The 25,864-nt window shown below is 38.0% G+C and overlaps 1 long non-coding RNA gene across 1 annotated transcript; it reads right to left on the bottom strand.

Moving 5' to 3' along the window:
• Positions 1–2,926: 2,926 nt before the first annotated feature.
• LOC144306088 (uncharacterized) lies at positions 2,927–9,697 on the bottom strand. Its single transcript, XR_013373117.1, has 3 exons — positions 9,491–9,697; positions 3,680–3,788; positions 2,927–3,403 (listed from the first exon to the last, which is right to left on the bottom strand). It is a non-coding gene; the product is annotated as an uncharacterized LOC144306088 (long non-coding RNA).
• Between the last annotated feature and the right edge of the window lie 16,167 nt (positions 9,698–25,864).

Here is a 25,864-nt window from a genome sequence, read left to right as displayed (position 1 = left end):
AGAGAGGGTTCAAATAAAATCAGAAATGAAAGAGGAGATATAACAAGCAACACCATAGAAATACATAGGATTGTCAGAGAATTTTATGAAAAATCATATGCCAACAAATTGAACAAACTAGAAAAAATGGATAAATTCCTATAAACACATAAACCACCAAAACTAAAGCAAGAAGAAATATAAAATTTGAACATTGTTCACCAGCAATGAAATTGAACCAGAATCAAAAAATCCCAGCAAATAAAATTCGAGGACCAGATGGCTTCACAGGTGGATTCTATCACTTAAAGAAGAGTTAACACCTATTTTTCTCAAATTTTTCAAAAAAACTAGAAGAGGAAGGAAAACTTCCAAATAATTCTATGAGGCCAACATTACCCTGATACCAAAACGAGACAAAGATACCACAAAAGAAAGAGAAGCGCAGGCCAGTATCTCTGATCATCATAAATGCAAAAATCCTCAACAAAATACTAACAAACTGAAACCAACAACACATTTAAAAAAAAATCATTCACCACGATAAAGTGGGTTTTAGTCTCCGGATGCAAGAGTGGTTCAGTATTCACAAATCAATCAATGTGATACATTATATAAATAAGAGAAAGGATAAAAACCATGTGATCATTTCAATAGACGCAGAAAAAGGACAACATCTATTCATGATAAAAACCCTCAAAAAGTATGTTTACAGGGAACATACATCAACATAAGGCCTTATATGAAAAACCTACAGCCAACATCATACTCAGTGGTGACAAACTGACAACTTTTCCCCTAAGGACAGGAATAAAAAAGGATGTCCACTCTTACTGCTTTTATTCAATATAGTACTGGGAGTCTTAGCCATGGAAATCAGACAACAAAAGGAATAAAAGGCATCCAAATTGGTAAGGAAGAAGGAAAACTTTCACTCTTTGAACGTGACATGATACTCTATACAGAAAACCCTAAAAATTCCACCAAAAAACTATTAGAATTCATGCATAAGTTCCATAAAATCACAGGATACAAAATCAATGTATAGAAATCTGTTGCCTTTCTATACACTAATAATGAAGTAGCAGAAAAAGAAATTAAGAAAACCATACCATTTACAATAGCACCAAAAATCATAAAATATCTAGGAGTAGGATTAACCAGGGAAGTCAAAGACTTATACTCTGAAAATAACACAACACTGATGAAGGACATTGAAGACAACACAAAGAAATGGAAAGGCATTCCATGCTCATGGACTGGAAGAACAAATATTGTTAAAATGCCTATACTTCCCAAAGCAATCTACAGATTTAATGCAATCCCTAGCAAACTACCAACAGCATTTTTCACAGAACTAGAACAAACAATCCTAAAATTTGTATTGAACCACAAAAGACCCCAAATAGCCAAAGCAATCTTGAAAAAGAACAACAACACTGGAGGTATCACAACTCTGGACTTTAAGTTATATTACAAAAACTTTAGTAATCAAAACAGTGTGAGACATTATATGTCTAATTAATCTTCCAGAAAGGAGGCAAGAATCTGCAATGGGGGAAAAAAAATCCAGTCTCTTCAACAAGTATTGCTGGGAAAACTGATAGCTACATTCAAAAGAATAAAACTGGGCCACTTTCTTTGACCATGCACAAAAGTAAACTCAAGATGGATTACGGACCTGATATGAGACCTGAAACCATAAAAATCCTGGAAGAGAGCACAGGCAGTAATTTCTTTGACATTGGCCATAGCAACGTTTTTCTAGTTGTGTCTTCTGGGGCAAGGTAAACAAGACAAAAAATAAACTATTGGGACTACATCAAAATAAAAAGCTGCTGCACAGCAGAGGAAACAACCAACAAAACTAAAAGCTGACCTACTGAATGGGAGAAGGTATTTGTGATATCTGCTATAGAGTCAGTATCCGAAATACATAAAGAACCTTACAACTCAATGCCTGAAAACAAAGGAACAAAGGAAAAAAAGAAAGAGACAAACCGAAAACCAGAGTCTTAACTGTGGCAACACACTGGTGGTTACGGGGGGGAGGCGGGGGTGGTGGTGGAGGAGATAAGTGGGGACGATAGGGAGTGCACTTACCCCAAGAGTGCTGAGTAATGCACGGAACTACTGAACCCTATATTGCAGACCTGAACGTCGTGTAATACTGTACGTTAACTACGTTGGAATTATTATTATTTTTTATAGACTTATTTTTTATTGGTGCTCAATTTGCCAACATATAGTATAACACCCAGTGCTCATCTCATCAAGTGCCCCCCTCAGTGTACGTTGGAATTAAACTTAAAAAAAGAGGTTGGTCTCCTGGACTTTTCTGGATGGCGAGCTCATGGCAGGAATCTCGAGCACCTCGTCCTTCTGGGACCACATTCAAAGACAAAAGCTAGTGGTGCAGGTCCAAGAGCTCCTCCTAGTCTCTAGTCGGAGAGGAACATGCTTGCCAGGAGACCCCTTACACTTTTCCCTTATTCTTCAGTGGTCAGAACTGGGTCACATGCTCATTCTTAGGCCAAAAACTGGAACCATTTTCCCTGAGATTGTGACATTTCCAATGAACATCTAAATTAGGAGTGTCTTGGTGAAGAAGAAGGAATAGGGTGAGAGCGGCTTGGCGATCCCTGACCCTACTGTGTTATTAGAACCACCTGGCGGCTTGCGGGGCTCCTTGGTAGCCTCAGCCGTGGCCACACACAACCCGGGGACTCTTAGGCCCCACCGCTAATGTTGGTTACAGAACTGAGGAAATGTTGAATGAAACTCATGTATAATCCAAGGAAAAGAACCAATAATCCTTCTAAATTTTTGTCAGTACCTGTGATTTTTGTATTTCTGAAGAACTGTATTTGAATGGCCTTTTGCCTTCATAGAGGGAATAAAATCTATTCAGACAAATAGAAACAGATTGTGACCTGCACTGTTCTTTTTTGGAAAACATGTCTTTTATTGTGAGTATAAAGATATTTTGAGTTTGTGTTTGCTCTACTACTCAGCATCCACAAGAACAAAAATCAGGAATCAAAAAGTGAAAAAATTCAAAGTGCTTTTGAGTGGCATAGAAGCCATAGATACTACATCTAGTATGTATATCATAGAAGCTTTCAAAAAAGTGGAAACTGACCTTCTGAAATTTAACTTAAACTACTTGTTTATGAAAACAGAGATTGGTCTCAAAAGCTGCTTTCAGTTTAAATGAGGAAGTCCAGGGTTTCAGGAAGCAGGACCTGATGCAGTAGCTTCGCCTTCACGGGGTGCTACTGCTCTGCAAGATTCTCCAGATTATGGTTAGTGAGAATAGTGTTGCACAGTTTTCAGATATACTTTTTTCGGTGCTAGGTGCCAAACATCAACAAGCGCAAAAATTGTCCATATCATAGTAAGATGTCTCAGAGTAAGATGTCACCTCAAAAAAAAAAAAAAAAAAGCATCCATTTCTAGTAATTTTTAAATGAGTGTTAAAGATTATAATTCAAAAAAATAAAGATTATAATTCAGATTAAAGAAGGAAAACATAAGTTGTTCATTTCTCATTATAACTCGAGCCTCCAAATGTATCTGTATTTATATTTTATAGGAGACAGACATATCAGGGTAAATCTGGCTATCGAACCAAAACACTCCTCCTATCTTTACCTTAAAAAAAAAAGTAGACAATATGTTAAAATTAAAAGTCACTTACTTTTAAATGTTGCATCCTGTGAAAGGCAACTGCCAGGAATATCTTCAGTTATTCACGGATAGGTTTTCACAGTATGTGCCAGGCAAAAAACAACTTTTTTTAAATCACCCTAATAAATAATAAGCATTTATTTAGATATGAAAGCAAAGTTTTTAAGGTATAAGATTTTCTTAGTAAGATTGGAACGATTCCACAGACTGCAGGATGGGTGGCACCCTTACAGTTTCCTACTAAGATTATATAAAATCCCAAGATTTCCAAATTTGACTCTTTTCTTTTTTCTGCTTACTCTTTTTTTTGTTGTTGTTTTAGAACTTATTTTCCACATTATAATTTATTGGGGGTTAGATACTTGTCAGGATGTAAGAGAATAGCATTTCTGAATTGGTGCTTTCAAAATGAAGCCTCTCTCAATCAACTTGTCAACTGAGTAATAAAATCCCTGGCTGGCAGTGGTTTGTTGGCCAGTGGGTTCATTTGTTTATTTTCATTTGGTATTTTTTTCTGTATATTTTAAGTAAGACACATGCCCAAGGGTCAGGTCCCATTGCTCATGAGCATGTAAAAATGGGATTTGAGGACTGTAATTATTAGTGGACTGAATTATGTCCGCTCAAAACTCAGAAGTTGACTCCTAAACCCAGTTCCACCGAATGTGATCTTTCTCCCCCAGGGTCCTTGCAGGTGTGATTAACCGGGTTCCTCCTGGAGCGAGGTAAGCCCTTACTCCCCCGAGACCGGGAACGGTGAATTTGGGCACAGACACACACCCAAGAAGCATGCCATGTGAAGATAATGAAAGGGCCTGTAGGTAAGGAAGACCAAAGGCTGCCGACAAAGCACCAGAGGACAGAGGCCCAAGACACTCCCTCACGGCCTCCACAAAGAACCAGGAGCTGCGACTTCGGATGTCCAGCCCCCAGAGCTGGGGACAGTAAACTACTATTGTTCTAAGCCACCTACTTTGGGCCTCGATTACAGCAGCCCTAGGAGACTAATAATTGGTTACAATCAAGTTTCTTTCATCAGAAAGAAATAGCATTTGACTTCTCCCAAGCATTGTTTTTTTTTTTATTATTATTTTTTTCAGGATCAAACACAATCCAAGCGGTTGTGACTCTGCTGAAGCAAACCACTCATTTCATTGCTACCACTCTCCTTACAGGCAATACTTTAGAACAAAAATTCTTCGGAGACTGATTAAATTTTGGTTACCAGTTATGTCTACTTAATATCAATGTCACATGGGGCACAAACAGCAGGTTGTGACATTGATAGAGAGTGGAGGTAAGGGAAAAGTTAGAACATTCAATGACTAAAATACATGTCCCCAGTACAGCTGGAGAGCCAAACCTTTTCATGTGCAAAAATGACATTAAAGACTGTATCTGAGCAGCCTGGATGGCTCAGCGGTTAGCGCCTGCCTTCGGCTCAGGACGTGACCCCAGGGACCCAGGATCGAGTCCCACGTCGGGCTCCCTGCACGGAGCCTGCTGCTCCCTCTGCCTGTGTCTCTGCCTCTCTCTCTGTGTGTGTCTCTCATGCATAAATAAATAAAATCTTTAAAAAAAAAAAGACTATATCTGACATGAAAAAGCATGATTCAACTTCAGTAATCAAAAATAAATAAATAAAAGTGGTTGAACAGTAATTATCTTATTAATTTTTCTCTCCATCTTCATAAAGCCAAGAAGGGCGAATTGCACACTTTTATCTCTGCCCCTTGGGTTAAAGATCTGGATAAAATAGCACAATGTGCAGTCATTTGGCCGGTGGCTAGAGGCCCCAAGTGGTGTTCTTCTGCAGTCTAGACTCCAAGCCAAGAAAGGCCTGGGGCTGCCTCAGGGTATGTGAAGGCCCTCCAGCAAGGCTCAACCCGCCCACGGAAGAAGTGGTCTCTACTGAGGAGCGAGGAACCACGGGAGGAAGGAGAGGGAGACAAGGACAGAGGCTGAGAGAACGCTGTCAGCACCATCCAAGGAAAACAGAACCACCTGACAGGGAGCTCAAGCCACACTTACTGGAAAAATTCTTTAAAGCCATCTAACTTACTTTCTTCCATTTAATTTTCACCAAGTAATCTGGTATTTATTCATTTAACTTCACAGACCGCATGGTGCTGGACAGAGGGAGTACCAGCGAGTGTTCTTGTCCCTAGAAAGGAATGTGCCTCTCTGCTAATTGAAATAGCAGTATAAAGCATATCCCTTGAGTTTAGCAAATATAGGCAGTTATAGCAATAAAAAAAATAGCTAACACCTACAGAGCACTTGCTGTGTGCCTGACATTCTTCAAGCACTTTGTATCTACCAATTCATTTAATTCTTACAGTAAACTCTGCAAAGGAGGGATAATTATGATGCCCATTTTTATAGACAGAGAAATTAAGGGTTAGACCTTGGGGGAAGCATTTGAATCAGTTTCTGGACCTGAGAGTTAAGAAACTAAAACCTTGACCAGCAGTAATTCCCTAATGGACCCTACCTTCTCACACCTGGCTTAAAATAGCCTCAACAATCGTTTACACTCAAGGTAGTACCGCACCATGTCAGCGACTCTGCTGAGACAGTATGAAATAGCTTGTGTACTGGGGGTGCACAGGGTATGTGCAATTTTGTGTCGACACTATTACATTGCTGGTTTAGAAGCAGTATTGTGAACAGATATGCCAGTTTTGTAAGGGGGAATTTCTTTCTTTTTTTTTTAAGTTTTTTATTTATCTGAGAGAGAGGGAGAGTAAGAAAGAGAGAGATACGGCAAGAATGATCAGGGTGAGGGCAAAGGGAGAAGCAGACACCCTGCTGAACAGGGAGCCAGAAGTGGGCCTCGACTCCAGGACTCTGGGATCATGAGCAAAGACAGACATTTAACTGACGGAGCCACCCAGTGCCACCTGAGGGTGAATTTCTTTTGCAAATACTCAATACTCAGACTGCAAGTGATGAAACCCTACCCCAGCTTGTAGTAAGAACCTTCACGCATTCCTCAGAACCCCTGTAATTCCCAAAAATGTATGAGTCAAACTTCAGTTTGAGGTGCCTGCTTTTCTTTAATAATTCTCCAGGTCTTTAGATGAACTGAAATAAGCACCAATAAAGCATAAGCACAGAACAAATCCCTATGGTTTACCCTTTACCTGTGACCAACAAAACTTATTTAAATTTTGTTATCCTATTCAGAATAAGATTTTTTTGTGTGTGTGACGTTACGACTATGGAATTGGGCCCCAACTATTCTGTTATATTATCAATGTTAAAGAAATAACTTGAACAAATTAGAAAGCAAGCAATAAAAGAAGAGGTAAACTGAGGAAAACATGAACTATGGTTTACCAATCTCTGTATGTAGTCTAGTTCCCTCCCACCCCCATTACCCTTAAGATGACTAGAGAAGTTGGAGAGGAGAAGAGGAGAAGTGGTGCTTATGCGGGGGGAGTATGAGAGAGGCGCTGCCTTCCACGGGTTCTCAGCAGAGCTGGGACGGGTGCATCTTTGCTGCCTGTCCACACCCGTGTACCCAGCGCCTCCTGTGTGGCAGGCACTCTCCAAGAAGCAGAAATACCTAAGTTTACAGCCAGACAAGATCCCTACCCAGGGAGGCTTACATACACTCTGACAGTCTCGGGGTTGGGCATACTAACCCTTTATACCACAGGAGAAGTGTAGCTATGGAAGGCAGGATAAAGAATTGACACCTGCTGAACACACACTTTATACAGGGCTCTGGACTTTCCCTCAGACCCCATTGCACCCCACTGACTTGTGAGCCTAACAAACAAGACTTGGAGAGCTGCTGAAAAATCCTGCTCCTCCCTGCTTTGGATCCTAAATAGACAAGACTACATTAAGGACTATAATCAGTAGTCTATAAAAATAGAAATCCTTGAAATACTTAAAATCTTCAAATTGGGACAATCTGGACACATAAAAGATCTTCAATAAATGTTTTTAGAATGAATGCATGGCTAATAATTTTTAAAACTGTCAAAAATCAGCTTCATTATTTAATAACTTGTCGTAGGACATGAAGTTCTTTGACACTATAAAAGTGTTTGTCTTGTCCTCTTAAGAGGGAACAATATCTGAAAATTAAGTAAATAAAGAAAATGCTTAGAGAATTTAAGATAGGATGAAGAGCTTTTTTAGGCAAGTACTCCAGGTTCTTCTATCCATGAGAATTCTCTACAACCAAGCAAACAACCTGAAGTCACAAGAGGTCATTCACCTAAGCAGCCCCATATTATCACAACATAGATTCCACGGATGGTTGGCTGACTCTTATCTTCAAAATGAATGATGTGGAGAACCCAAAAAATAAACAATGGGGACTGTTCTCCTTTCTGAACTCATAGGATATACACTTTGCGGAGCAGGAGTAAAGAGGAAGAATTTAGTTTGCTCAGTGAAAACAAGAGAAATGGCCCAGTGGATTTGCATTCTAAATAGATTAAGTGTGCCATTCGTTGATTGGCTAATTTCACTGGAGGAAATTCAATATGGAGAAAAAGAAATGTAGTAATATAATCCTCTGTCAAATATGAAGAGTCCTTGGGCAGCCCGGGTGGCTCAGTGGTTTAGCACCACCTTCGGACCAGGGCGTGACCCCAGGATCCCGGGATACCAGGATCGAGTCCCACGTCGGGGTCCCTGCGTGGAGCCTGCTCCTCCCTCTACCTATGTCTCTGCCTCTCTCTCTCTCTCTGTGTCTCTCATGAATAAATAAATAAAATCTTTTAAAAAATATGAAAAGTCCTCAAATATAATATAAATTTTTTGGCTACTTAAGGAATATGAATACATGTTAACTATTCCTATTATTGTGGGCTGCATAATATCTTCATGATATTATCTTCCTGCTTACCTGCTTCCTCAGGAGTCCACTGATAGCCTAGCAAAAACCGAGGGGAAAATATTTTATTACCTCTATTTAGAGTAAAAATTTTAATTAACCTTCCTAACAAACATGGAAAGGAAAAATCAATAGCAAGTCATCTGGGTGGGAATAGAGGAAATCATCTCTGCTCAAGCTGATGTTTCTTTAAACCAAGTGAATATGCTGGTTAGTCCCCAAAATAAGATAGGGAGCAAGGAGATAAGCAAAACCTAGGACATGGAAAATGGAATTTGAGAATCTGAGCTTCATGGTAAAGCTTCATTCTTTTATCAGAATTATTGTAAATTTCTAGCACAACACACCCACGTTAAAATATACGTGCAAAACTCATTCCAGAGACACATGTAACCACTCAATCATCTCTTAATTATCTCCATTAAAAGAAACAGTGGTAAAAATATTCCCAAATATTCGTGGGGCTTTTTGGACATGATTTCACTCCAAATTTAATTTTTTAATTGAGGTATAATTTACATGTATTATATTACTTTCAGGTGTACACATAATGACTTGTTATTTGTATATATTGAGAAATGATCATCACAATAAGTCTAGCTAACATCAATCATCATACATGGTCACAGAATTTATCTTTCTTGTGATGAGAACTGTTAACATCTACTTTCTTAGCAACTTTCAAACTGCTGTGCCACCCAGGGATCCCTCTTAGCAACTTTCAAATATGCAATACGGTATTATTAACTACAGTCACCATGCTCTACTTTACATTCCCCATGACTTACCTACTTTATAACTGGAAGTTTGTACATTTTGACTCCCTTCACCCATTTTGCCCACTGTCCACCCCCCCACCTGTGGCAACCACCAGTCTGTTCCAAATACTTTTTAACTGGGCTATGAATATACTATAGTATCAACATATAATATGAGAAGTTGATGAACAATAAGAATTACTACCTTGGGATCATTGTTGGTAGCCATTACATTCTTTCAAGAAGTTTATGCCCAGTGTTGATGGAAACTGAAGAGTTATAATGCGTCTCCAGGAATAAATTAGAGCCTGAAGGACTAAGAAAGTTGAGAAGCATCCATGTAGAAGTTTTTCTTATCTAACATTTAGGAATCTGTGTCTGGTACACAAGGAACTTAAAGATGATCAATGGATTACCTATCACACAGAAAAGGGGAGAAGAGTTTTCTAAGAACCTTTGATTTTCAAAGTCAGAAATAAACATAAAATAAATTTATGAGAGGAAGACAACCTGGGGAGCATACCAGGTGGCAAGAACCAACTGGCTTAGAACCAGTTGGCCCAAGAGTAGAGGGACACTTACTATTTCGATGAAAAGAAGAAAATAAAAAAAATAAAAAAAAATAAAAAAAAAAGAAGAAAATAATTTTAATAGAACAGTGATAGTACATTTGATTTCTCAATAATTTAATATTTGAAAACTTCCAAAAGGGATATTTCTACACATTCACATCAAAAAAAGTCATGGTTCCATCCCACATATCCATGTACATTTGTGTTTTTAGCGTATGATACACAAATAGCCTAAGCAATTCTACTTCTAAAACATATTTCTCGTATTTATTTTATGACAAATTCCCAGGCTGGAGGTGGGGTAAAACCCAAGAGGCTACTGCCCCTTCCAGAATAACCATGTGGGCAGCTGCAGCATGAGAAGGTGAGCTACGAGCTTTTTGTAGACAGAACCAGATACTATTCATCTGTAGACCTGGCACATATTACAGTGCTTGGTACATAGTCACTATTGGATAAATGTTAATTATTAAGTGTGCACCTCATAGGTTTATAACCAAGTAGGTAGCTACCTGGACTGGGAATAAGTCATAGATTAAAATTCAAATTATGTTGGTGACTTGTCCTGTGAACTTTTATGAGTCACTTCCCGTCTATTTGGTCATCTAGGAAAGAGGCTGCCTGTTGGAATATTTAATGTATCTAATGTGCATTGAACTCCTGCATATAAAAGTACCAAATAATTACTATTACAATTAACTAAAGAGCTCATCCTTTTTATTTCCCAAAGTGCCTTTCATCCAAATACTTGAAAGCACTTCCCATGATGGCAAATTACTCCTAATGCTTTTCTAGAACCTTAAAACATTTTAAGAACTAAAAACATATCTATAGCTTTCATGTGTAATGATTATTTTTACCCAGTCCCAGGTGGCTTCTGTATTATTACTGTAATAACAGTTTCTAAAGCCTTTCTTTGGTCTCTTAACTTTTTTAGAATTCATGAAGTATTTACACTGAAAGGGCTACTACGTAAAAAGGAATACTGTAGTAGGCCCTTAGACGCCCTATTAAGTCCAAGGTCAACCTGACTGTAACCCTGTCACTGTAGCCAGACTCAGATAAATCTGAAGAAATCTTTTGCGATTCTCCAGATATGCACAATCTCTGGATCATCACCAGCTCTGGATACATAAGTCACCTCTGGGATTTAAGTAGCACAGAATCACCAGGAAACATCCACATTCCATGAAAGGAGCCTGAGTCCTCGGGAATCACTGACATTCAAGAATTTTTTAGTCTAGTGCCTAAGAAGGCAGGGTGGCTCAAGGCACCTCAAGGACTCCTTCCATTTCTGCTGCTTAAACCCAGGCGAGGCTTGGCTACTGGTATCTCAGGCATTTGAAGGGCCTCCTTCTGAGGACCATTTGCAAGCTGAGGTCCAGTTCTGGTGCAAACCTGCCTATCTGCACTGACAAAAAGAGGGAAAAAATGCCAGGAGAAAACAAAGAAGACAGGAGCCAAACATAGTTTTAAGAAATGGTTGTGTCCAACAAGGCCCTTTATATAGAAGTCTATTAGTATTGTTTTCCAGGATCTGTATTTAACATAAAACAATAATAAATTTGAAACCAAAACACTTTTATTTAAGGCATCAAACATGAAGAGTTTAGTAGGAAAAGGAAAAGTTGGAAGGGACTTTTGTTGGAAAGCTGAAAAAGTAAAAGCATATCTTCATTTCATAACAGTTGTAAAAAAAAAACCAGAAAATTCTATGATTGAGAAAAATAAAAATCAACCTTTTTCTCTCTCTTTCCCACTCTGATCTTATACATCAGAATTAACAAATTCCCCCCAAAGTACAAATGATTTCCAAATACAGACCGTTTGTAATTTTTATTTACAAATGAAATACATGTTTTCTTATGTTGCTCATTATTGATTAAAACGCATTTTGCTGAATCAAAATATTTTTATTTTGTTACACAGGCATTCATTCATGAAAAAACAAAAAGGATGCTTCATCCCCTCTCATGATTGCTTCTTTTTTCCCAGCTTGCCGAAGGAAGGACATGTCAAGGATGAAACTCAGCAAGAGCAGGTAGAGCCGCCATCTCGGAGTCAAAAGGGCAAGACCAAGAGAATCACCAGGATGCTGGGCCTGCTATCAAGGCGCTGCTGGCTGATACCTATCAGCCACCCCCCCACATACCGTGTCGTGTGAAAAGAAGAAAACCTCATCTTTCTAGTCCACTGTCAGATTCTCTGTCGCTTAAAGTTGAAAAGCCTTGTAACTGACAAAGAATTAATAAAAGTATTTTTTAGGCACACAAACAATGGAGGCTCAAAGAGGGAAGTGATACGAAGCAGAAAGAATTAGGAAAGGCCTTGAGGAAGACTTGACACTGGTGATGGTCATGAAAGGCTGCGATATAGGAGGAGAGTACATTTTAGGTAAAAATTATGCTCCAGCAAAAGCTCTGGGAAAAACATAAAAAGTATTGTTTTTATTAAGCCATCTGGTCACGAAATCATTCATTTTGCTTACAGTTTCACTTAAGGCTAATATTTGATTCATATATATATATATATATATATATATATATAATGCTACCAAATATGAATATGTTTCCAATAATACCTATGATACCATAATAATTGATTTTGCCATTTTGGGGAAAATTCCCCCAAAAAGTATAAATACTGAAGCATTTTGCAACTTTAAACTCCATTCAAAATTGTATTTTCAATGCTGTTTTGCAGAACTTATATTTATTACAGTTTATGTTTATTTTTTCTTTATTTTTTTTGAACTGGAAACTAAAACATCCTAATCCCTTTTAATCATGATAAATTATTATTTACTAATAAATAAAACTATTGGTAGGCAATGATTCATTGCAACCTTCATAAACCTGATTATTATACATATTCCAAAAATAAATATAATAATGAGCTCCTTGCCTCTGCATATATATATGTATACAGGCAAGAGGCATCATAATTACAGGATTGTGCAGTCTTAAGGTCAAAGCAGGAGGTCAGAGCTCTGATCCTAACCAGCCCAGGATGAAGCTGCTGATTAAAAAACAAAACTAAATAACCATAAAAACAAAACAAAACAAAATTTAAAAAACCTATTTCAATGCAGGGGAATGTATTTCGACCAATTGTTTATTAGATTTAACTATTTTTGCTCAGCATGGACCAGTTCATTAAAAGATGTTAATGAAAGCCAGATATTACTGTAAAAAATGAGAACTCTAGAAATTTAATTTAAGGGTGAGGATGATTAATTTGGTTATTTATTTAGAGTTTAAGAATATGAGATAATTGGTGTTAGAAAGATTTATTTTTATTCTCTGACACAACATCTAAATAGATAATATTGGAATTTCCCCAATTGTACATTGTCAGATTTCTGAAAGCATGCTTAATTCTGCAGTAATAATAACTATGGATACTTTGTGCCAATGCATTAAGACCAAGAAATCTGTTATGTGTCTCAGTTTTCCCAAGCAAATTAGTCTTAAGTTATTTCAGGCTTAAATGTTACAATGAATTATATAAGTAAAATAAACTGATGCATAAAGGCCTCTATGTATTTTTAATGTTCAAAGGAGAGATGACATATTAAACATTTTAACATAAATTCCCTGTGCAGAGTAGTTACAAAATGATATGTGAAATTATTATTATTTTTTAAATTTAGATGAGGTATGATTTATTGATTTTTTTTAATTTATTTTTTATTGGTGTTCAATTTGCCAACATATAGAATAACACCCAGTGCTCATCCCATCAAGTGCCCCCCCTCAGTGCCCGTCACCCAGCCACCCCCACCCCCCACCCACCTCCCCTTCCACCCCCCCCTAGTTCGTTTCCCAGAGTTAGGAGTCTCTCATGTTCTGTCTCCCTTTCTGATATTTCCCACTCATTTGTGAAATTATTTTTAAAAAATAAAATTCTCTCTCTAAAAGGGCACTTGATGAAAAGATGTTCAATCTTACTATGTTAGCTAATGGGAATCTAAAACAAATTAAATGAGAAAATAGTTATGCATTTGATTTTGCCATTTTTTAAAAAGATTTTATCTTTCTTTCTTTATTTTCTTCCTTTCTTTCTTTTTTAAATAGACTTTTTTTTAAAAGCAATTTTAGGTTCACAGCAAAACTGAGCAGAAGATACAGAGATTCACCATATGTCCCTGCCCCCACACATGTGTAGTCTCCTCCATTATCACTATCCCCCTCCAGAGTGGCACATGTGTTACAGCTGAAGAACCTACATTAATATATCATTATCATCCAAAGTTCACAGTTTATATTAAGGCTCATTCTTGATATTGTATAAAATATATGATTGCCATTTTAACTGTCATAAGTGTACAAGTTATTCCCCATTATAGAGGGAAATCTTTATAAATACATATTTAGAATTAATTCCTAAAGTCAAGTTAATCCTAATCAAGTTCCTCCAACTCTTGGTAGATTCACAAAACTTCATATGGGTATCGCCAGTAATCTGTTTTCCAATGCCTCAACTTTATTGACAGCTGGCCAACTTAGTATTTGTTTGGGATTTTGTTTTGATTTCGGTTAATTTTGTTTATATTTGTTTCTAAGCAATGGAATAAAAATACTCAAATTGAAATAATATTTTACAAACTTGTTTGTTCAATTGAACTGACAAATTCAATCATGACCGTGTTATCAAATCCAATATAAAGTATTCAGACTGAAAATTAAATTAAATTAATGGAAATTCAGAAAATGGAACTACCTATATGCATTGCCTCCGTAAGGCAAAGTATGCATATCCCGAGTAATTACTCTCATCAGACAAGGTGGCAGTACCATAGCACATGCTTGAGTTACCAAAACTATAGCATTCTTTTGAAAGCTTTGAATACATGGAACTTTACAGAATAATATTTATGTTACTAAACAATGTGTAAGAAGGTGTGGCTCTTGAGTGGTACACCATAATTGTTATTTAGGTTTCTGGGCTTGTTCAGACATCTACCATCTTTTATAAGGATCAGGAGAGAAGCTAGGCTAAGATTATGGCCGCCTGCTGCCTGGCTAGGGAGACGTCAACTGGACTGATTTGGTCTTTGGGACTCCTCTACCCTCTGCTTGACCTTCCCTAAATATATCTCTCCCTCCATATGCCCTCCAAGTACACCTCATATAACCTGCTCCTCTAACAACCAGGCTCCTATCCCTCAGCTACACCTGTTCCAGAAAATGATGGGATAGACTCACTTCCATGTATAAAGAGCTGACAACACTTCATTTTTTATCATTCCTGAGTTATTTAAAATTTAAACAACAAATAAAGAATAAAGTAGTTAATTTTCTAATGTCAGGATCTTGGGAACTTGTAAATATAGTATTTTTGCAAGATGACAGGGAGTGCGGGCGGATCTTCACAGCAAAAGGGATAGGGAAACTTAGTAATCTCAAATTATTTTCAGAATTGCTATAAATATTCATATACACCTAGACCAGGTGAAATATTCCCATATAAAATATGACTGCTAGGATTTGCTTATATCAAGCAGCAGAACAGCAGTCCAGTTTACAGCTTGATAACTTAAGCCATAATTATTTACAAGATTCATTGCATCCAGAGTCAGCTCCACGTTACTGTAATCTATAGAAAAAAATGTGGTTGTCCATAGCATATTGATGTTGGTCTGTCGCTTTTCACGCTAACCCTATTGCCTTTTTCACTCCTTCAGCCTGACACACATTATCTCTTGGCTCATGCACAAAAGAAAAGAATTCCATTGTCTCATTCCAGTATTAAATGAATGAAAATAGTAATTTATAGTAATTTGTAGGAACATGATGCCCAAAAAAGGGCAGCAGAGTAGGAGGATGATTGCCATGAGAGTATTACAGTTCCCAATAGGACAGGGTGATTTGCTAAATCCTTCCAGTACTCCATGAACTGCGTGAAGAACAACTTCCAAAGTAACATGAGCTAAAATTCCAGTTCCTGTCTCTGGGACAATGGACACAGAAGTGATGTAAGATGTAGCCTCCAGGGTGGACAATGTAGGGCGGACCATGGCTGTGCTTTTAGTGAGAGATGATCTTATCCCAGGGCTACTCAAGGCCCATGTTTTCAATCCAGAGCACTACAGTATACTGGAATTTTAGGTTGTATTGTTTTCACATGGCTTGCTCTTTCTTTCTTTTCTTTCTTTCTTTCTTTCTTTCTTTCTTTCTTTCTTTCTTTCTTTCTTTCTTTCTTCTTTCTTTCTTTCTTTCTTTCTTTCTTCTTTCTTTCTCTTTCTTCTTTCTTCTTTCTCTTTTTCTTTCCTTCTCCCATTTTTTCTTTCTTCCTTCCTTTCTTTCTTGAAAATATTTTCTATTTTCTTGCTTTTTATCACCTCGACCCAGTGGCTCTCCAGTGACCATTACTGTGATTGTGTTTCTCAGGAGAAGGAGGCCCTGTAAACAGGGAGGGATAAGGGTTTCCTAAAGATCCAAAAGATTTATAGGAGAGAGGAGAGTTGCTATGACTGGGCAGGAAATTTTGTTTGGTTTTGGTTTTTAAAATATTTATTTATTTACTTATTTTGAGAGAGAGAACACAAGTGAGAAGGGCAGAGAGAGAGGGAGAGAGAGGACCTCAAGCAGACTCCCTGCTGAGTGTGGAGACTGATCTCACAATCCTGAGATCACAACCTGAGCCTAAACCCAGAGCCAGACACTAAACCGACTGTACCACCCGGGCACTCTGACCTGGCAGGATGTTTCAAAATTAGCTATATTTAGGGAACTCTAAAGAGTTCTCTCTAACCCCAAGCCAGTTCATTTTCATGATGCAGGTCATCACAGGTTAAAGGTTAGGAATTCATATGAATCACACATGGGACAGATTTCCCTGATAAGGTAAAGAAAGATATCTTTTTCCTTTTTATTTTATTTATTTATATGATAGTCACACAGAGAGAGAGAGAGAGGCAGAGACACAGGCAGAGGGAGAAGCAGGCTCCATGCACCGGGAGCCTGAAGTGGGATTCGATCCCGGGTCTCCAGGATCACGCCCTGGGCCAAAGGCAGGCGCCAAACCGCTGCGCCACCCAGGGATCCCGATATCTTTTTTCTAACTCGAGAGAGAGAGCTTCTAACTCACACCTTCATGGATCAAAAGAAGAAAAATTCTAAATCTTAATAAGCTAGAATAAAGTGCTTTACATAGACCGACAGAAAGAAAAAAAAAAAAAAACTTGATACATGTAATGCCTGGAAAGCAGCATCATGTAGCAAGAAGAGCTCCAGATGGGGAAGACGGATGCAGGTTCTAATTGCTAGTGACCCATGTGGCCTCGGACAAGTCACTTGACTTTCTGTGGCCTTGTTTCCGCATCTGTAAAATAAGCGGGCTGTGTTTGAAGATCGTGGCTTTCTTACTGTTTTTTTTTTTAATAAATTTATTTTTTATTTTTTTATATAAATTGCTTTCTTATAATACTTTGTGGCACTAAGACTAGAACAGTTGAATTAAATACCCCATGTGTGTTAAATTTCTACTGCTATATTACAAATCATCACAAATTTAGTAGCTTAAAGCAACACACACTTATCTCATAGTTTCCACGGGTCAGGAGTTCGGCAAGCCTCTGCAAAGCTACAATCAAGGTGTCGACCAGCATTTTGTTCTTATCTTGAAACTTGGTTGGTGATCCACTTCCAACGAGATTGTTAGTAGCATCAAGTTCCTGTGTTTGTAGGACTGAGGGCCCTGGCCCCTTGCCAGCTCTCACTATCGGCTCCTAGGAGCCACCCACAGTTCCTTGCCATATGGCCTTCTCTGTGGGTCATCTGATAACATAGAAACTTGATTTTTCAAAGCTAAAAGTGAGAAAGAAAGAGCCTGGTAGCAAGATGGAGTCTTATATAGTATAACCACCAATGTAACATCCCAATTATCTTTGCCATATTCTATGGGTTAGAAGTTAGTCACAGGTCCCACCCAAGCTCAAAGACAGGGGATGACACAAGGGCATGAACACCAGGAGGCAGTGGGTTATGGGACCACCTTAAAGTCTGTCTGCCACATTTTCATGTTTTTTCCTACACTCAGTCCTTCAGCAGGTGCTGTCAGCTAACCTTTAAGATATACTCCAAATCTGCCACTTTGCATCATCTCCATTTCCACCCAGATCTCCCTAGTTTGCCATTATTTTCCTCATTTATCCTATTGCAATAATCAGGCAGCCTGGGTGGCTCAGCAGTTTAGTGCTGCCTTCAGCCCAGGGCATGATCCTGGAGGCCTGGGATCAAGTTCCACGTCAGGCTCCCTGCATGGAGCCTGCTTCTCCCTCTGCCTGTGTCTCTGCCTCTCTCTCTCTCTCTCTCTCTCAAATAAATAAATAAAATCTTTTAAAAAATATATAAAAATCCTATTGCAATAGTCTCTTAACTTGTCCCCCTCTGTCTTCTCTTGCCCTATTAGCTTACCACCTTACCCACATGACCTGGCTCCTGACCTCGTCTGTGATCTCATTTTCTACTCTTCTTCCCCTTTTATCTCCCCGCTTCTGCTACCACCAAGCCCATTCCTACCTCAGGACCTTTACAAATATTCTTTATTCTGACAGAAATGTTCTTCCCTCAGATCTTTACCTGTTGATTTTGTCTCCTCATCCATTCCCTGCTCAAATACCACCTCTCCAGAGACCTTCTCTAACTACTGTAACTCATTTAGTTAGTCTCTGCCCTATTCCAGGCATTCTTTGTCTTTGTTACCCTGCTTATTTTTTGCATAACTTACTAATAAATGAAATGTGTGTTTTATTCTAGTGTCCTCCACTAGAACGTAATATTATGAGGATAAATCACTGTATATCCAATAGTGCCCAATGTCATAAATATAAAATGAAGAAAAAATGCAAAAATGAAACCTAAAATTTTTAATTGAGAAGGTTGGCTATCTGATAATTTTACCATATTATCCTTAATTCTTACAATTGCCATGATGGATGATAGCTTTATCAATAATTGCCACCTATTCATGCTTAGCTTTTTAGAGACCACTCTTATTTGATCAACTCAATAACAATTGTTTCCACTGAGGAAGCCTCTGCTCTGAGTCTAAATATCTGGTGAGTGCTTGGGGTACAGGTATTTTAAGTGATGGATTTAAAAGAACTCATGTGCTTTCCATCAAGATATGCAGAAGGCAATGATTTAGGAATTAGGAGGAAACACCTCTTCTTCATTAGAAACTCCTAAAATTAGCCATTTCCATCTTTGATAATGCACTGGTGGTAGCATAATATGATGAAAAAAAAAAAAACATTGCTCCGGAAGCTAGGAGACCTAAACTCTAGACCTAATTCTTTCCAAAGACAGCAATTTAAAGCATCATTTATTGCTTTGGGCCTCATTTTCCTCATCTACAAAATGACAGAGTTCAGCTGGATGACTTCCAATGTCCTCTATAATATTAAAATTTTTTAAATCTATGGGTTCCACCAATCTATAATCTATTCTAGAAAAGGGTAACTGTTGGTTTATGTTATTCAGAGTAACTGTTGAGTTGTGCTATTCATCAAAAGTCTGTCCAACTAATCACAGCATTTATAGAAAAAAAAAAGGAAAAGGCCAACAACAACAGTACAGCAAGGATGGTTCATCCTATTCCTCTGAAATTATGCTCACTGTCTTCCCGTTAACAGTACTGACTATTATAGTGCTGACATTTGTCTTTCAGACTAATCATATATGTTATCACCTGCATAATAAACACCTGGGCCAAAGGAAGAGTAGTTGTTTCAGTTATCTATATCATATCTTATTCTGCAGATACCTGGTTTGGAATTCTGGCAGCATCGAGAAAACTCTCTTTTATACATTCCACAGGAATAATTTATTAAGACAGAAAACAGATTTACCAATCTAAGTCAACGAATTTGGGTAATATAGCATGGCTGTTTAGAAAGCTTCAAGAATCTGCTAGTTTTCTAGTAGTAACATGTCACTTGCATACAGAGCACTTCAAAGTGATTCCATATGCCATGTTATTATTGCCCTTATTTATTAAATTGTACCATTTGAGATCATTTGTAGCCCATATTAAAACATTGCATGATAGTCTAGTTAAAGCAATCATAACAGAAAGTTAGTTATTTAATAGTAAATTAATCATTTTTTATTTTTATGGGTTCTTCGGTATCCATGTGAATTAAAGAAATGCTCTCCTGAGATATGTTTGCTTATGCTTAAGTCACTTGAGGTTAGAACAATCCCAAAAACAACCAAGGGTAGGTTACTCAAATATAAAACATTAAATTTTGCCTCATACTTGAAGATAGCACTGTGGTTTGATATAAGTAATAGACATTATAAAAACACACAGGAAGGAAAGAGGCTGGGAAGATGGTAGAGTAGGACAATGCTTAGCTCACCTCATCCCTGGATGCAACCAGGAAACATTCCCACTGGCATAAATAACCCAGAGGACAACCCAAAGACTGACAGAACAAAACTCCACAACTAAAAGTAGAGAAGTCCTCAGGGTTTAGCGCCTGCCTTTGGCTCAGGGCGTGATCCTGGGGCCCCAGGATGGAGTCCCACATCGGGCTCCCTGCATGGAGCCTGCTTCTTCCTCTGCCTGTGTCCCTGCCTCTCTGGGTGTGTGTGTCTCTCATGAATAAATACATAAAATCTTTAAAGAGACAGAGAGAGAGAGAGAGAGAGAGAAGAGGCCACATCTAAAACAGTAGGAAGGACAGAGACATGGTAGGGAGCTCTGGGTCATCCATGGTTGGGCGGGGGCGAGGGGCATTAAGAAGGGTGAGAAACAGGTTCTTACACCAGGGAACCTGCAAGGGGAAGACAAATCTCCATAACATTTGGATTTGAAAGTGAGAAGGGCCAAATTTCATGAGTTCTTACAACCAACAGGACTTAAAGCTTGGAATTTTATTTATTTATTTATTTAGCACATGTGCAAGCAGGGAGGGGGCAGCAGAAGGAGAAGGAGAGAGAATCTCAAGCAGGCTCCATGTTCAGCACAGAGCCCATCATAGGGCTCAATCTCACGACCCTGAGATCATGACCTGAGCCAAAATCAAGAGTCAACACTCAACTAACTGAGCCACTCAGGTACCCCAAAGCCTTAAATTTAAAAATCAGTGGACTCAGTTCTGGGAGAGCCTAAAGGGTTAGGAAGCTGAATCCCTGCCCTTAAAGAGATAGCCAACAGCCCCTGGAGATCCAGCCCAGAAGCAGCAGTTTGAAAATTGTCTGGGATGAATGGGAAGGAAAGTTATTTACTCATCTTAGAGCCTGTCCCAGAGAGGATAGGATCCTAAGGAGACCCTTCTATGAACAAAGGAGCTGGTAGGCACCATTTCTATTCCCCACCCCTTAGCATAAACATATAGCCACCTGGGGGAACCAGTTCGGCACCAATACTCACCAGCTAACTTACTTACACCAAGCCCCACGCCCCCATGTTTGGCAGACCTGCGCTTTCCAGTCATGCTTGCCTCAGTCCCAGTGCTGCAGGTTCCTTCCCTCCAAAAGACCAGCATTAAACCTCACCAACACAGAATCTCCCAACCTGCATGCTTTGCAGGGCCCTGGTCTCTGTAGCAGCTGTGTGCCCTTTGTGGAAGAGACTCAGCACACACAGCTTGTGGGCACTGTGCCCCCACGTGCACTTTGTGGAACACCCCTGGCTGGCCCAGATCTCTGTAGCAACTGCACATCACCTATGGTAGAGGACTAGCACCACTTTGTTAAAAGTGAGCACCCTGCCCACTACTTTCATGAGCATGAGACATTGCTGACTTTCCTAACATATAAAAACAGACTCAGAGAGTTAAAAAAAAATGAGGAGACAGAGGAATACGTCCCAAATAAAAGAACAGGACAAAACCAAGCAGGAAACCTAAGCAAAACAAAAATATGTAATATGCCTAATAGAGAATTTAAAGTAATGATTATAAAGAACTCACTGGGCTTAAGATAACAGTGGGGAACATCAGTGAGATCCTTAACAGAGAGATTAAAAAAAAAGAACCAATCAGAAATGAAGAACACTATTAATGAAATTAAAAATACACAATGGAATAAATAGCAGGCTAGAGGAAGCAGAAGAACAAGTTAATGACATGCAAGACAGAATAATGTAAAGTAATCAAGAAGAAAAAAATGAAAGAAAAATATTCAAAATGAGAATAGACTTAGGGAAATCAATGACTCCATCAAATATAATACCATTTTCATAAGATAAGAAGGAGATAGCTATTATTTCTTCAAACTTCTCTAATCTGGGGAAAGAAACAAATATACAAATCTAGGAGGCACAGAGATCCCCCATCAAAATCAATCCAAGGAGGTCCACACCAAGACACATAGTGATTAAAATGGCAAAGGCAGTGATAAAGAAAAATATTTTAAAGCAACAAGACAAAAGAAAAACAATTACATACAAAGAAAGCCCCATAAGGCTATCGGTGGATTTTTCAGCACAAACTTTGCAGGCTAGAAAGGAATGGCATGATATATTCAAAATGCTAAAAGGATAAAAAAAAAATCTGCAGCCAAGAATACTCTATTCAGCAAGGCTATCATTTAGAACAGAAGGAGAGATAAAGAATTTGTCAAACAAAAACTAGGGGATCCCTGGGTGGCTTAGCGGTTTAGCACCTGCCTTTGGCCCAGGGTATGATCCTGGAGTCCCGGGATCAAGTCTCGCATCAGGCTCCTTGCATGGAGCCTGCTTCTCCCTCTGTCTGTGTCTCTGCTTCTCTCCCTGTCTCTGTGTCTCTCATGAATAAACAAATAAAATCTTAAAAAAAAAAAAAACTAAAGGAGTTCATGACCACTAAATTAGCCCTACAAGAAGTGTTAAAGGGAATTCTTTGAATAGAACATAAAGACTATAAGAAAAAGTAGGAAAAGTAGGAAACACAAAATAAAAATAAGTATATCATAAAAATGAGTCCAGGGGTTCACAAAATAAAAGGATGTAAAATATGACACCATACACTTAAAATATGGTTGGGGGGGTAGTAAAAAATGGGTTCAAACTTAAGTAACCTATAACTTAATACAGGCTGTTATACATAGGAGAGGTTATATACAAACCAAATGATAACCACATATCAAAAACCAGTAAAAGATATGCAAAGAATAAAGAGAAAGAAATCTAAGTATATCACTAAAGAAAGCTAGCAAACCATGAAAGAGAGCAAGAGAAGAAAGGATCAAAGGAAAACTACAAAAACAACCAAAAAACAAGAAACAAAGTGACTGTAAAACCATACATATCAGTAATTACTTTGAATGTAAACAAATTAAATGCTACAATCAAAAGACATTGGGTGATGGAGTGGACAAAAAAGCCAAGATCCACCTACATGCTACCTACAAGAGACTCATCTTAGATTTAAAGACACCTGCAGATTGAAAGTGAGGAGATGGAGAACCATTTATCATGGAAATGGATGTCAAAAGAAAGCCAGGGTAGCAATACTTATATTAGAAAAAAAAACAGACTTTAAAACAAAGATTGTAAAAAGAGACAAAGAACGACAGTATATAATCATAGAGGGCATAATCCGACAGAAGACATAATAATTATAAATACTTATGTACCCAACATGGGAGCACCAGATACATAAAGTGGTTAATAATAAATATAAAGGAACTAATCAACAGGGTATAAGCAGTAATCAAAACTACTAATAAACAAAAATAGCCCCCTATAATAGTGGGGGACTTTAACACCCCACTTAATAGACAGATTATCCAACAGAAAACCAACAAGCAAACAGTGGCTTTGAATGACACACTGGACCAGTTGGATTTAACAGATATATTTAGAACATTCCAACCTAAACCAGCAGAAAACACACATTCTATTCAGGTACACATGAAACATTCTCCAGAGTCGATCACATATTAGGTCACAAAACAAGTCTCAGCAAATTCAAAAAATTGAAGTCATGCCAGGCATCTTTTCTGATCATGATGCTATGAAATAACCACAGGAAAAAATCTGGAAAGAGCAGAAATTCATGAAGGACAAATAATATGCTATTACACAACAAATGGGTCAACTAAGAAATCAAAGAAATTTTAAAAATGCATGGAGACAAACGAAAATGATAATACAACAGTTCAAAATCTTTGGGATGTAGCAAAGGCTGTTCTCAGAGGGAAGTTTATAGTAATACAGGCCTACCTCAAGAAGCAAGAAAATATCTCAAATAAACAACATAATTTTACACTCAAAGGAGCTAAGAAAACAGGAACTAATAAAACTCAAACCTGCAGAAATAAATGATATAGAAACTAAAAGTGCAATAGAACAGATCAATGAAACCAGGAGCTGGTAATCAACAAATTGACTCATGAAACAAAAAAGAGGAATCAAATAAACAAAATCAGAAATGAAAGATGAAATATAACAATCAATGCCACAGAGATACAAAAGATTGTCTGAGAATAATTATATGCCAACAAATTGGACAGTCTAGAAGAAATGGATGAATTCCTAGGAACATATAATCTACCAAAACTGAAACAGGAAGAAATAGAAAATTTCAACAGGTCAATTATCAGCAATGAAATAGAATTGGTAATCAAAAACTACCAACAAACAAAAAATCCAGGATCAGATAGCTTCACAGATGAATTCCACCAAATATTTAAAGAAAAGTTAATGCCTATTCTCAAAGTTTTCCAAAAAATAGGAGAGGAAGGAAAACCTTCAAATTCATTTTATTAGTCCAATATTACCCTCATACCAAAACCAGACAAAGATAGTGAATAAAGAGAACCACAGGCCAGTATCTCTGATGAACGAAGATGCAAAGATCCTCAGCAAAATACCAGCAAGCTGAATCCAACAATGTACTAAAAAAGTTATTCACCATAATAAAGTCAGATTTACTCCTGGGATGCAAGGGTGGTTCAGGATTCACAAATCAATCAATGTGATACATTATATCAATAAGAGAAAGGATAAAAACCATAAGATCATTTCAATAGATGCAGAAAAAGCATTTGAAAGGACAACATCCATTCATGATTTTTTAAAAAGTAGGTTTACAGGGAGCATACAGCAACATAATGAAGGCCATATATGAACCCACCGAATAGCCGAAGCAATCTTGAAAAAGAAAAACAAAACTGGAGGCATCACAATTCTGAACTCTAAGGTACATTAGTGATGTAGTGATGATGTGATGTGATGAAGACAATTATGCTGTTGGCACAAAAACAGAAACATAGATCAATGAAACAGAATAGAAATGACCCAGAAATTGACCCACAACTTTATGGTCAATTAATCTTCCAGAAAGCAGCCAAGAAAATAAATGGGAAAAGACAGTCTCTTCAACAAATGGTGTTGGGAAAACTGGAGAACAACATGCAAAAGAATGAAACTGGGCTACATTTTTTCACCATACACCAAAATAAATTTAAAATGTATTAAGGACCACATGTGATATTTGAAACTATAAAAATCCTAGAGGAGAGCACAGGCAATAATTTCTCTGACATCAGCCATAGCAACATCTTTCCAGATATGTCTCTTGAAGGGACACCTGGGTGGCTCAGCGGTTGAGTATCTGCCCTAGGCTCAGGGCATGATCCCAGAATCTGGGATCGAGTCCCACATCAGGTCTACGGCCATACCACCCTGAACGCGCCCGATCTCGTCTGATCTCGGAAGCTAAGCAGGGTCGGGCCTGGTTAGTACTTGGATGGGAGTCCCACATCAGGCTCCCTGTGTGGAGCCTACTTCTCCCTCTGCCTGTGTCTCTGCCTCTCTCTTCTTCTCCCTCTCTCTCTCTCTCGCTGTGACTCTCATGAATAAATAAAAATCTTTGAAAAAATTAGATATGTCTCTTGAAGCAAGAGACAAAAATAAATAAACTATTAAGACTTCATCACAATAAAAAGCTTCTGCACAGCAAAGGAAACAATCAACAAAACTAAAAGCTGACCTATTGAATGGGAGAAGATATTTACAAACGACCTCTCTGATAAAGGCTTAATATCCAAAATATATAAAGAACTTAC

Source organism: Canis aureus, chromosome 36 (assembly GCF_053574225.1).
Source record: "Canis aureus isolate CA01 chromosome 36, VMU_Caureus_v.1.0, whole genome shotgun sequence".
NCBI classification, from domain to species: Eukaryota; Metazoa; Chordata; class Mammalia; order Carnivora; family Canidae; genus Canis; species Canis aureus.
Note: the sequence above shows the minus strand (reverse complement) of the source record. Positions and strands in the feature narration are given on the sequence as shown.